Here is a 12305-nt window from a genome sequence, read left to right on the forward strand (position 1 = left end):
CGCCCTGGTTGGCCATGGTGGCGGCGGCGGTCGTGTCCGGTCGTTCGTTGCCCAAGATCTCCGTCGTAGCCGATGAGGCTAGAATCCCATCCTCGTCGCCACTGTAATGTACCAGACTTGGAGACGAGCATAGGGCAACATAGTTTATTCCATGGTACAATACAAGATGGAGAGAGCGAGCACGCGGGCCGGATCCCGCATATATACAGTTGCCGGACTATTCTCCCTGCTGGCCGGTCCAATGCCGACCAGCCGTATTTCCCGCCACAAGCTGTGATTGGCGGATCGTTGCACCCAGCGCGGAGGCACCTGGATGTTTCTCAGTTACCTCCGCGGCTGGGGTGGACTGATGTCATTCTGCTGTTGTGGCCATTATGAACTGGTTGCGCTCTGCGAACGCCATACACTACACGAGGCATTTCTCTCAGGAAATGCAAATGAAGGATCCTGGAGAGACCAATAGGGTGGGGTTGCTGCCCACATAAGGGGGCATGTTTAACTCAGGCCAAATGGATATAAGGAGTGGTGTTGCCTGTTTGAGTTCTGAACTGCTCATGTTCAATAAAAGTTCTTGTTTACCTCAAGCTGGCTGAACTCACTATATAATAGTTCCCAACCACCAAGTGGTGACTGGGGAGCTCCTGCTATTACAACTGATCTACAGGCAACATAGGCTGCCAGTGCACCTGGGAAAATATGGCTGCTTTGGAAAGTGGACTCTATGACATTATACCCCATTAAAGTCTCTCCCCTTCCCTAAACCCCTCCCTCCTTAGGTTCCACCCCCCAAATCTTCAGGTATTTCCAAACCCTGATCTGGCAACTTTAGGTCATGCTTTAGGTCCACAGAAAAAAGTGTTGTGAAAGAACATTCAGAAAATCTGGCTTAAACTGAGACATCTTCAAGGATATTCTTGATGCAACTAATTTTCTGCTGTAATAGCCCTATCCTACCTTTCCCAACAGGCTCTTCCATTGCTGTGGTGTTTGGTTCCTCTGCATAGTGTACTCACTGGAGAAGTGGGTAAACGGCCTGAGTTGCAGCAGGCAGGATGTTTTCAAAAACTTCTTTAATGTGCAGAAGAGCAAGACAGGGGACAACTTAGAATTAACGGCTGGAGACCAGGCTACCAGCAACAACCCAGTTCTAACTAGTACCATACCATACCAAACCTTTAATGGCATAATAGCTAACTAGTATATTCCAGAAGACACACCAATTCATGTGATGAGAGGGAGTTTCACCACTTAGAACCTAAGCCTGTATTTTAAGGAGATAGCTTCCATATACTTCAGTTGGGATGTGGTGGGCATTATTTCTGACTCAAGCTATTCCTACATTTTTTTCCAACTTAGTGTAATGTTGGAAATTTCTGTGCTGTACGAATGTTTAATTTTCCAGAGGGAGACTGCTTTTTGGTAGTCTCCTGGAGGGTCCAGGCCCATTTTAGAGGGCTGGCAACACTAGGGGGAAGCGGCTTAAAAACAAGAGATGGAGGGAGAAAAGAAAAGAAGAATGAAGAAGCTGCAGTCTGGGAAACCACTGAAAGAAAACCAGCACAAGACAGGTAACTTATTCTGAGAAAGCCAAAGAGGTGCTATAGGGCCTATTATACTGCTAGATTTTGCAATCTTACACAATCTACACAATGCCTAGGGTTGCCAGGTCTTACCTGGCTGCCAACAGGGAATTTCTGACCTCTGTTCTGGTGTTTTATGCGCACACACAATGTGAGCATGCCACGATGTCACGTGGAAGTGGCATCATCGCACTGGGCATGTCATGCAGGGGATGCTCTGTCATTTTGGAGAAAACTCTATGGTCACCCATCCCCAAATTATAAGAGTGTCCTCTGCATGATGTGCCCAGCATAATAATATCACCTCTGGGTGATGTCATCACACCAGACACATTGGATGCAACAGAGCTCTTTGGAGGTGGGTTCCCCCCCTACCAGCCAGCTCCGTGCTGGCAGATTGGAGACCCCAAAGCAGGGGAAACCCCACTCTTGTTGAGGGAATGGGAACCCTAACAATGCCAGAGGCACTCTTTACCTTTATTTATCCCAGGGCTGACCTGCTTCAAGTGTTCCCAAGCTGGATCCTAGCATTATAAAGAATAGATTTGAGGGCGAATGGCTGGCAAGCTGCTAGTTCAAACTAAGCTGAATCACATAGCATAATCATAACAATTACCTTGTGGCAATGAATCCTCACCACAACATGAGTGTGGAGGAAGGCTGGAAGGAGGAGCAGGACCGAGAGGGAGGGGGGGGGGGAAGAGAGAAGCTGCAGCATGAGAGATGGAAGATGTGCAGCTAAAAGAGATGCTGTGCATGAACTGCAGATAGACGGTAGTGAGACAAAGTGAGGGGTGGGGGAGCAAAAGAGAGAGACTGTTGGCTGCCAACTTCTAGTGGACACGAGTTACATTATAGTGCTTCTTATGTATACAATGGTGAGGAATAAGTGTACTTCAAGCTGCAATCTTATGCACAGTCATTCAGCCATAAGCCCCCTTGGAATGTATCTCTTTCATGGGGTCAGGCTACATTTTATATTAAATGAAATGAAACTGCACGGCACAATTCCATGCACTGCAATCCTGTGCACTTAATTAAGAGCAGTTACTTCCAAGTAAATGTAGCCAAGATTGCAGGCCAAGTCCCAAAGAATTGTAGGAGATTTGTGTGCATCTAACTTTTCCTGGACGGCTTTCTTTGAGATAATAGTCATGTTTCAGCAAAGCCCAAACTGGGACTCACTGGAGGTAGGAGTGTATAAATCTCTCCCACTGATCAGTGGGATATTAGGAGGCCATGATCTACCTGAACTAAAAATAGTTGCAAGAAACCTCTCTCTCTCTCTCTCTCTCTCACTCACACACACACACACGCACGCACGCACACACAGTCTTTCTATTCCCTACCCCCACCCTAAGAAAGATATGTGTCTGAAAAGCTTATACACACAAAATATAAATGGATGAATAAATAGTATCAGCTTACCTATTCCTCTTGTTTTATTATCTGGAACAACTTCAGCAATGACTGACTCCTGTCCATTAGGAGAACCAGTGGGTTTTTGTAGCAGGAGGGTGGCTTACAGCACTCTAGAAAGCCAGTGATACAGAATTTTGGATTTCAAACTGCCTTCTGGGGAATGGTGGAATACATGTTTATTGACAAGTAACTGGACTGAAGTAATACAACAAAGTTTGAGTCCAGTGGCACCTTTATGACCAAAAAAGTTTAATTCTGTGTATAAGCTTTTGTGTGCAAGCAGGAAACACAAAACACTTTCCCCACAACCCAGCATGCAAGTATGCTGAAGCTTATCTTCCATAGTTTTCACACAGGGTTCCTCATCCTCAGTTGTCATTTAACCCTCTGAAGGCTCATAGCAGGATGCTGTGAGTTGGATCTATCAGTTCTGCAGTAGGTAATTTCCTGTGAATCTTGAGGCGCTGTAACCCATAGCATGATTCCCACAGTCAGCATTTTTTCCTGGCAGGCACAACACCAGAGGATGAGGGCCTTCCTTTTTATTTATTTTTTTTGTTTATGCATGCACAGTAGCATATTCACAATTGGTCACTTGTGTTCCTGCCATGAATGCATCCATTTAAAATTTAAATGCATTTCTGCGCATAGTTGTTTTGTTTCGTTTTGTTTGCTCATGTCCCCCACCCAAACATGGGCAATACAGGAATACAAGACATTATGGATTCGATAGCTCCCCACCCCTTCACTGGCAGAGCACAGCCATAATCCAAATGGCGAAAGTGCAAACAGAAGACTCACAAACAAAAATCCAAGCATACCATATCCTGAATGGCATATTATTTTTAAAATGAGACTGATAAATATGGCGACCACACAGTAGGGGTGTGAGGGTAAATGTGAAAGGGTAAACTGTTTAGAAAGCATTTCCAATCATCTAATGGCACAATAACACAAAATGTATATATATTTTTAAAGGGGTGAAAAAATTGATCAAAATGATAAATTCCTAGTATGAGTCACCAACACAGAAATAAAAGGGTATGAGGATGGTGGTGCAAGGATGGATATAGAAATGGATGTGTGGTGTGGAATAAATCCACGGCTGCTGGAGTTCCCCACCAGAAAGGCACAGGGTCATACCAGGAGCAACCCTCCCCCCCCTCCCCATAAATGCAGGATTCCAAAAAAGTGGGAGAAGGAGAAAAGTTTGTCTCTGCATCCAGGTGGTGAAAATAGCTTGCAGAAAACTTGAAAAAACACATGGTAAAAATGAAACAACTTAGAGTATTTCAGTGCTAAAGTATGTGCATTATCCAATGTGTGCAAAAGCAGCCTAAATCCATGTACCAAACATTTTAACTCTGCACTGAACTGTAGATCTGCCAGCATTTCACATCAATAAGCATGGCTCTCAATGTGGCTTAGGGGATCCATCAAAAGGACAGGTAGGTTCACAACACATCTGGACAGTCAATGGACAGATGTCGCAATGTCCATTGCTCAGTTCTCAAAGCCCGCCTGTTGCTCAAGCTCTGGTTAGTGTTCCTCCTCCAGAGTCTTGGTAGGCATGGGCAAGAAGCTTTACACTCAGCAACCAGGTTTTGTGAGGATGGGTGCTAGCACCCTGGAGAGGGCACCAGGCTTCTGTCTCTGTGATGGCCTCAGGGGGTAGCAGTTGGAACCTGGAAGACGGATAACATATGCTGGAACTGGATGCAAGCAGGGGTGACTGGCCTGCCTCCTGTTCTCCCTCTGGTATTCTAAGTAGTGGCAGTGGAAGGTTTCTGTATGTTGCACTCATGTGCTCTGCAATTACCTGTTGCATATGAGGTGCTAGGAGCACCATTGTTCATTTTAAAGATATTTCAGTTTCAGTTTATTTCAATTTATATCCCGCCCTTCCCACTGAAGCGGCTCAGGGCGGCTCACAACATAAGATCTAACATTTTGGTTTTAAAAAATACATCGATTTACAACAATTAAAACAATAAAATAATCTCTCTCTCTCTCTCTCGGCTTGGCTTCGCGAACGAAGATTTAAGAAGGGTGCAATAGTCCACGTTTGCTGCAGGCTCGCTGGTGGCTGACAAGACCAATGCGGGACAGGCAGGTCCGGCCACAGCGGCTGCAGGGAAAAGTCTGATTTGGGGTTGGTGCTGTAGCAGTGCGATTCTTCCTCAATCTCCTTTTGTCCTCAAGACCAGCTATGCGTGCGTTCTCAAAGGAAGAGACAGCCTGGTGGATGGTGTGCCTCCATGCTTTGCGATCTGAGGCTAGGTCAGACCACTGGTGATGGTTGATGTGACAGGTGCTAAGGGATTTCTTCAAGGAGTCCTTGTACCTCTTCTTCGGTGCCCCTCTATTTCGATGACCGGTGGAGAGTTCGCCATACAGGGCAATCTTGGGAAGGCGGTGGTTTTCCATCCTAGAAATATGCCCTGCCCAGCGCAGCTGCGTCTTCAACAGCAGTGCCTCAATGCTGGTAACCTCCGCCCGCTTGAGGACTTCAGTGTTGGTCACAAAGTCACTCCAGTGGATGTTGAGGATGGTGCGAAGGCAGCGCTGATGAAAGCGCTCAAGGAGTCGCAGGTGATGACGGTATAAAACCCACGATTCGGAGCCGTAGATGAGGGTTGTCATCACAATCGCTTTGTAAACATTGATCTTTGTGCCTTTTTTCAGATGCTTGTTGCTCCACACTCTTTTGTGCAGTCGGCCAAATGCACGGTTTGCCTTTGCCAGCCTGTTGTCAATCTCCTTGTCGATCTTGGCATCTGAGGAGATGATGCACCCCAGGTAGCTGAACTGCTGGACTGTCTTCAGAACTGATTCACCCACAGTGATGCAGGGGGGGTGATAATCTTCCTGGGGTGCAGGCTGGTGGAGAACTTCTGTCTTCTTCAGACTAACTTCTAGGCCGAATAGCTTGGCAGCCTCTGCAAAGCAGGACGTCATATGCTGCAGAGCTGATACCGAGTGGGAGACGACTGCAGCATCATCAGCAAACAGTAGCTCTCGGATGAGTTTTTCCATTGTCTTGGAGTGGGCCTTTAGTCGCCTCAGGTTGAACAGGCTGCCATCGGTGCGATAGCGGATGTATACACCATCGTCATCATCTAGATCTACTGCGGCTCTATAAGCATCATGCTAAAGAAGATCGTAAAGAGAGTTGGCGCGAGAACGCAGCCTTGCTTTACACCTGTGCCTATTGGGAAGGGCTCCGAGAGGTCGTTGCAGTGTCTGACTTGGCCTCGCTGGTCTTCGTGTAGCTGGATGATCATGCTGAGGAACCTTGGGGGACATCCTAAACATTCCAAGATTTGCCACAGGCCTTTCCTGCTAACGGTATCGAAAGCTTTGGTAAGGTCGACAAAAGTCACATACAGAGCCTTGTTCTGTTCCCTGCATTTCTCTTGGAGCTGCCTGAGAACAAATACCATGTCGGTGGTGCTCCTGTTAGCTCTGAAGCCGCACTGGCTCTCTGGGAGGAGTTCTTCTGCAATGGTGGGCACCAGTCTGTTCAGGAGTATTCTGGCAAGGATTTTGCCTGCGATGGAGAGCAGGGTTATCCCCCGGTAGTTGGAGCAGTCTGACTTTCCCCCTTTGTTCTTGTATAGGGTGATGATGATTGCATCGCGAAAGTCCTGTGGTAATTTGCCTTGTTCCCAGCAGGTGACAAGTACTTTGTGAAGTGAGCTATGTAGTACTGTGCCCCCATGCTTCCAGATCTCTGGTGGAATTCCATCAACTCCCGCTGCCTTGCCACTTTTCAGTTGCTTGATGGCTTTAACAGTCTCTTCTAGGGTGGGGATCTCATCCAACTCTGTTTTCACCGGTTGAAGTGGGGTGAGGTGGATTGCTGAATCTTGAACTACGCGGTTGGCACTGAAGAGAACCTGAAAATACTCCGACCACCAGTTCAGTATGGATGCCTTGTCTGTGAGGAGCACTTGGCCGTCTGCACTATGCAAGGGACTCTGAGCCTGATATGATGGACCATATACTGCCTTCAGGGCTTCGTAGAACCCTCTTAAATCACCAGTGTCTGCACACAGCTGGGTTCTCTCTGCAAGCTTGGTCCACCACTCGTTCTGAATGTCTCGAAGCTTGCGCTGGAGGTTGCTACATGCAGCGCGAAAGGTTGCTTTTTTCCCAGGACAGGAGGGCTGAGCAAGATGTGCTTGGTAGGCAGATCTCTTTTTTGCCAGTAATTCTTGGATCTCTTGATTGTTCTCATCAAACCAGTCCTTGTTCTTCCTTGTGGAGAACCCAAGGACTTCTTCAGAGATCTGCAGGACGGTAGTTTTTAGGTGTTCCCAGAGTGCTTCTGGAGAAGGGTCTGTGGGGCAACTGGGGTCCTCAATTCTTGACTGGAGTTTTGCCTGGAAGGCAGCTTTAACTTCGGCTGACTGGAGGCTGCCAACCTGAAACTTCCTCCGAGGGATACCTCCTCTCCTGGGTGTGGGTTTAAAGTGAAGACGGAGATTGCAGCGTACAAGACGATGATCCGTATGACATTCTGCGCTGGGCATTACTCGGGTGTGTAAGACATCTCGAAGGTCTCTCTGGCGCACCAGAATGTAGTCGATAAGGTGCCAGTGCTTGGAACGTGGGTGCATCCAGGTTGTCTTCAGACTGTTCTTCTGCTGGAAGATAGTGTTGGTGATGGTGAGCTGGTGCTCCATGCAGAATTCTAGTAGGAGGCGCCCGTTGTCATTGCAGTTGCCAATGCCGTGTTTGCCAAGTACTCCTTTCCAGGCTTCCGAGTCTTTACCTACTCTGGCATTGAAGTCGCCAAGGATGATCACCTTGTCCTCTGTAGGGGTCTTCCGTACGAGGTTGCGTAGATCAGCACAGAACTTGTTCTTTTCTGCAGGATCTGCTTGAAGGGTTGGGGCATACACACTGAAGAGTGTTGCATGCTGCTTGTTTTGAAGTGGGAGGCGCATGGACATGATGCGATCTGAGTGACCTGTTGGCAGGTTTTCGAGTTTGGAGGCAATGGAGTTCCTGACCATGAAGCCAACGCCAGAAAGGCGGCTCTCAGCCTTTGACTTACCCGACCAGTAGAGGGTATAGCCAGCACCGTGTTCTTGAAGACTACCTTCCTCAGGGAAACGGACCTCACTGAGAGCTGCTATGTCGATATTCAACCTGAGAAGTTCGTGGGCAACTAGAGCAGAGCGTCGTTCAGGGCGACCACTGCCTACTGTGTCAAGCATGGTTCTGATGTTCCAACACGCAAGCTTTAGTCTTTGCACACTTTGTGAGGCAGGTGCATGCCTTTTCTTTGTTGTTATTTTTCAACCGCAAGTAAGGATGCCCGTTGACCGCGGCTAGCCAACTGGGGTGGGGGAGATGAGCTTTGTTTAGGCCACCTTTTCTAGGCCCCTCTCCGTGTGGAGCAAGCAGTGCTGTCCCTAGATAAGGCTGCTTGGTCGTTCAGGGTGCTGCCGAAAAATGCTTTCGTCTCCGGGTTAGCATCAGGCGACCAATACCCTGAACCGCCTACATGCAGGATCGGGACTGCGGCTTCCAGTGGCACCTTCCACCTGCCGTTTCGCCCCTTGCCCATCGCTGCAGGACTTGATGCATTGTGTGTTGTGTGTGTGGATATGCCCTTCAGGCCTGCGCAGAGGAATTTTTTAGGTGAAGCGCAGTGTGTGCGGTACTGGCTCCACCCTTTCACCTGGGGGTCATCTGCCATGGCCCAGTAAGCCGGGACGCCGGCAGCGAGTCCTCCAGGTGGTAGGTGTTACATTAACGAGCTCTATCTGCCCGGGTTTGATGTTAGAGTTTTCCTTCTCTTAGGCTGGCAAGGTTGGTGGGCCCAGCCTGCCCATCCGGTTATACCGCCGAACATTCGGTCGCACCATGACGTAGCAAACTCTGTGAAAACGGGGGGGACCAGCGAGAAGGTGTTGCTACGGATGCAGTAATGCAGGAGAGGCCATTGCAGTGACCATCTGCCAGGCATAGCCAGACAGTGACCACGCGGCGTTCACTACACCGGGAGAGGAGAGGCTATGTATTGCGCATGCACTTTCCCTGCGGGGGGGTAGGATTCCCAGAGGGAGCCCACCCCCCCAATAAAATAATAAAACAAATAAAACAGCGATCTGTCAGAATACTACACTACAACCTTCTATACATTTTCCAATGCCAGTTAGTTATAGGCCAGCCGGAAGAGGGCTGTCTTACAGGTCCTGCGGAACTGGCCAAGGTCCCATAGGGCCCTCATCTTCCCTGAAGATATGCTAAAAACTCATCATGGTCCTAGAATAGGTAGATCCAGATGCGCAGCCATGTTGGTCTGAAGCAGGGCTAGCCAAACTTGCATAAGGTAAGAGCCACACAGAATAAACATCAGATGTCTGAGAGCAGCAAGCCATGAATGTGAGATGTTTGAGAGCTACAAAATGGGAAGGAAGGAAAAAAGGAAGGAAAATAGATGGGGAGAGGTGGAAAGAAAGCAACTTTAAATGCATTCTCCAAGCCACTGGCTGTCTTGGCTTGGAGAAGTTATTTAAAGCAAGAAGGGGTGGTAGAGGCTCTGAGAGCCACACAATACGTGTGAAAGAGCCACAGGTGGTTCCCAAGCCACAGTTTGGTCACCCCTGGTTTGAAGCAGTAGAACAAAGTTGGAGCCCAGTAGCATGCACCTTTAAGACGAATACAGTTTTATTCAGAATGTAAGCATTCATGTGCATGAAGTTTTACAATTTAGACTGCGCTTAACTTGATGCCTTAGTATGCATGCCTATGTATTTGTGTGCATGTGCAAAAGACAGCCACCCCATAACTTAATGCTAAAAAAGGACAAGCAACTCTTTGTTAAAGTTTCTTTTTTTACAAGGTATCAGGCTTGCCAGCAGGCCTGGAGAAAAATGTCCTGTCCCTTTAATAGAGAAACAATGGGACCTTACTGACTAGGTGCTGTTATTTACCTCCCTGCTGTGAAAAACTACAGCTATCCAGTTCCACACAGGGGCTTACTTCTGAGTAAACACGTCGAATGGGGCTATTTTTTTAAAAATCCGCCCCTCCCAAAGCATCTCGTTTGTTCCTTCTCACCCCAAAGCCTTTTCAGGTCGTCCTGCTGGCGAAGGGGCAGTGGAGTCGAGTTGTCACATTGGGGAGGGCTTGGCAGTTACCTCGCAAAGCTTCCCTTCAGTCATTATTCCATTAGCTGCCTCTTGGTAGATCTGTCAGTAACTAATCTGAGACTTATTTGTACAAAATCCCAGACTATTTGCTCTGCTGAGTAAGCCATGAGAACGAAAGGACGCCGGGGAAGGGGGGAGAGGAGAGCGGGCGGGAGATTTCTTTCTAATTACAGTCCCTTCCCCCCCCCCCCACTCTCCAACCTCCCTTTCGCCTTTCGGACCCCACATCTCTTTTTCATTCACATTCCCTGAAGTTGGCGCCAGGATCACAGGCTTGCCCCTGTGTTTATGTCATGGAGACCGAGGACAATCTTTCAGTGTGCGGAGCCGAGCCGCGGGAATCCGCTCTATAAAACTCCCCTCTCTCCAAATAGACAGCCCGCCTCCTTTCCTTACACACCCCAGGGAATCGCCTGCACCCCCTGTCTCGGTTCCCAGTTTTTTTTTTTTTTAAACCCAAGCGTGCCAAATCGGTGGAGTCGCCTCTCCTCCCCCTCCTCCCCCCCCCATAATGAAAGGAGTCAATTAGCAGACGCATCGGTTGGAGTTAAATTGCAAAGAGGAGACCGCAATCTCTTCTTCCATCAATATACCTTTGTCAATGGGGAGTTTCTGCTCGGGACGCAATGCAAACAATGGAAGGGAGGAGGGATCAAACAGACTGGCGAGGCAGTTGGGGATTTAGTAAGCTAATACACGCGCCCTCTGCTCCCCTCCTGGCCCGTTTGAAGAGGCCAAAGAGGCTGCTTGGCAAAGCCGGAGACTAGCGCAAAAGCATTCCACTGAAAGGGGGAGCTGGAAATCAAGGTGGTGTTGGATTTGGGCCACCAGGCCTTGAATCTCCACACCGCCATGACACTCACAACCCTGAGCCAGTCACGCATTTGGGGCTTAACCTTCCTTTTGGGGTCGTTATGATGATAAAATGGGAAGGCGAGGACCAGGCGTGCCATGTTGGGGTTCTTGAAATAAGTGTGGGGTAAAAGCATGGTAGATAGTCTTAGGTCTACAGCTTGCATGCAGCTCTCTGGGGGACTTTGGCAGTCACTCTCAGATCAACCCACCTCACAGTGAGGATTAAAAGGGAGGCCTCCGAGCCCTTTGGAGGAAGGATGGTGTTAAATACTGGGTTTGATGCATTAGAGTTCAAACAGGAACATGCTTTATTGGTAACTACATACTAAGACAAAATGGTGGGGCCATGACCCCGTTTATATGCATGCAAAAGAACCACTCCCAGCTCCTCATACCAAATCACGGCAGTCAAATTTCACGCCAAGACTGTTTAGCGTCCAGATCCATAGATGTATCAAAGAGTCTCTAGCATTCCCGATGCTGCCCAGGCGCTCACGAAAACTTTCCGCCAAACATAAAGTCCAGTACATAACAGATGGAATAAAAGCAGACTGATAGTTCTAGATATTTTGGTGTCCCATATTGTGGTAAAAATATAATCTGCATCCCTTCTTAAAACTTAGATGGATACACAGATACAATGCTAGCTAGATGGACACAGGCACAAAACTAGATGGACACAGAGACAAAGGTAGCTAGATGGACACAGGCACAAAACTAGATGGACACAGAGACAAAGATAGCTAGATGGACACAGACACAAAACTAGATGGACCCATGCACAAAGCTGCCTTATCTAGGTCCATCAAAGTTGATATGATCTACACCCGAGCTGCAGTTTGCCAGCTCCTGCTCAATATGGTTGTTGTGCCCTGCTGTGGATAGCCCAGACTACTCTGATCTCATCAGATCTTGGAAACTAAGCAGGGTAACTCTGGCAAGTATTTGGATGGAAGACCACCAAGGAATACCAGGATGGTTATGCAGAGCCAGACAATGGCAAACCACCTCTGAATATCTCTTGTCTTCAAAACCCCATGGGGTTGCCATAAGTCAGCTGTGACTTGATGGTACTTTCCACCACCACCACATATGGTTGTTCTTACTATGTGGTGAGAACTAGTGGATGACCTGGATGAGAAGACTAATGTCTGTATCCTCTCCTGCTGTATCCTTTCCTGTGGTACAGGCAGGGCCTCTGTCTGACAGTCCTGCTCTCTTTCTCCCACATATGGTGAGTGTGTGTGTGTGAAATCTTGATTCAGCACCATCTTGATGT

This window comes from Heteronotia binoei, chromosome 13 (assembly GCF_032191835.1).
Source record: "Heteronotia binoei isolate CCM8104 ecotype False Entrance Well chromosome 13, APGP_CSIRO_Hbin_v1, whole genome shotgun sequence".
NCBI classification, from domain to species: domain Eukaryota; kingdom Metazoa; phylum Chordata; class Lepidosauria; order Squamata; family Gekkonidae; genus Heteronotia; species Heteronotia binoei.